At 62.9% G+C, this 2,011-nt stretch overlaps 1 pseudogene; it reads right to left on the bottom strand.

The window, feature by feature from the left end:
• Positions 1–891: 891 nt before the first annotated feature.
• On the bottom strand, positions 892–1,798 carry LOC128590547 (sesquipedalian-1-like; annotated as a pseudogene).
• Positions 1,799–2,011: the final 213 nt, after the last annotated feature.

The following is a 2,011-nucleotide window of genomic DNA, read 5'->3' as shown; positions in this document are numbered from 1 at the left end:
GCTGGAAAGTCAGCTCAGGCCACAACTGCCCAGCCCAGGACTGGAGGTCAGGCAGCTCCTGAGGGGCCCCACCCAAGGTTTAGGGCGGAAGAGCTGGCTCCCTGGGGGAAAGAGACTGAAGGAGGTATTCAAGGAGTGTCAGGAGAGCCAGGTGAAGGCCACCAGAGACAAAGACAGGGCTGGAGGCCAGGAAGCCACTGCCTTGCCAGCAGCACCACCTCAAGGCCTGGCAAGAGGCTGGGGCAAAGTCCTCCCTCAGCCCGCCCCAGGCCAAGAGCCCTGGGGACCAGGTGATCTCACCGCACCGGTCACACCTTCTTCCCCGTTCTCAGCCCCCAGAGCTGCCTTCTGCACCTGGTGCTTCTGGAAGCCTTGAAACCAGCAGGCCGACCTGGCCACTCCAGAGCAAAATCAGGCCCAGTTGTGGTGAACCATGGCCGAACCCCTTTGTCCATGTCTAGGGCCCAGTTGGGAGCCACCAGGACCAGTGCTGACCAGACTCTTGCCTTTCAGGCTGTGATTTGTCATCAGGTCCCAGGGACCATCTGAGCCCAGTGAAGCCTGTTGCCAGCAAGAGGCCCCTGCTGGGTAGTTCCAGCCAGCCCTGTGGCTGGAGTTTTCTGGAGACCACAAGCTTCAGGAGGCTCAGCCATGGCCTGGATTCTGCTTACAGTCAGGCACGATGGCCCCCTCCAGGGTGGGCTCACTCAGAATCCAGCATCTTCTCAACACTTGACAACTGGTAACCAGGCGCTTAGAGCCTGCAGGGCTGGTCTTGACCACCATGATCTCAGAACCAAGCCCCTAGTTGGAGCAGGGCCTGCGGCTTGTGTTCCTCTAGGGCAAGAGCCTTAGCGACCTTGGGTGGCCCAGGACAGGCCCTCGTCCCTATCAGGGCTGGGCCCGACTGGTGAGCCACCGGCCGCGCAGCACCCGGATCTCCTGGCTGTACCACTCGTGCAGCTGGGCGAAGGGGGTGGTGTCCAGAGGCCCGTGGGGCTCAGAGGCCCGGCGGCGGGGTGGTTGGGGCGGGGGCTTGGGGCCAGGCCATGCAACGGTGGCCACTGGGCCTCCGTGCTCCACACTGCGTAGCCGTTCTCTTTGGGCGGGAGGGCACTGGGCCTGCGGGGCAGGGGCAGCGGCGGGGGCGGAGAGGCCCCAGCGCGCATGGCCGCCAGCTGCTGCTCCAGCTCGTGCACCACCAGCCGCAGGTAGTCGAAGCTGGCCCGCGATAGAGCCTTCACCCAGCCCTCCGTGGCGGCCTGGCTCTCAGCCGCCAGCACATAGGTGCGGGCTCAGGCCTCCGCAAAGCGCACTGCGAAGGCAAACTCCTCGGTTGCCTCCACCAGCTCCACCGTGCAGCCCTCCAGGATGATGACGCCCACTGGCTCGCGACTGGCCGTGTCCTCAAAGTAGAAGAGCATGTTGCCACGCAGCACGAACTAGCGACGGTGGTAGGCAGAGTGCCGCCCGCCCTTCTTGTACAGGAAGCCTGCGTTGTCCACTGGCACATCGCAGGTGGCGTAGAAGGCCAGGCTACGTTCGTTCAGCTTCATGGCGGCAAGCTGGGGGCCTGGATGGGGGTCGGGGGGCTTCTCTGCCCTCTGCCCAGCTCTGCTCTTGGCTCACTCTTCCCTGAGTTCAGATGACAGCTCTACAGGTCCAGGCTGGGTGATCCTGGGCAAGCTATTAGCCTCTCTGGGCCTCTGTTTCTGCATCTGGGCCACTTTTTCCTGCTCCAGGAGGGCAGGGGTCTTTCTGATTTGAATTCCAGTGTCTGGCTTGTAGTAAGTGCTCAAATACCAGGCTAGAGGTCCTTGGGCAAGTCGTTTCTTTTTCCAGGCTTCAGATGCTTTATCTCGCTGTGCAAGCCTAGGGCCGCGGGGCGGCCTGGCCATGGCCCCGGACCCACCCGCTCCGTGGCCGCCGCACTTTGACTCCCGGGGGGCCAGGCGGGCGCAGCTCTCTTTCTTTTTTTTGAGACAGAGTCTCACTATGTTGTCCTTAGAAG

Source organism: Nycticebus coucang, chromosome 7 (genome assembly GCF_027406575.1).
Source record: "Nycticebus coucang isolate mNycCou1 chromosome 7, mNycCou1.pri, whole genome shotgun sequence".
Classification (NCBI taxonomy): Eukaryota; Metazoa; Chordata; class Mammalia; order Primates; family Lorisidae; genus Nycticebus; species Nycticebus coucang.
This window is presented reverse-complemented; position numbering and strand designations above follow the sequence as displayed.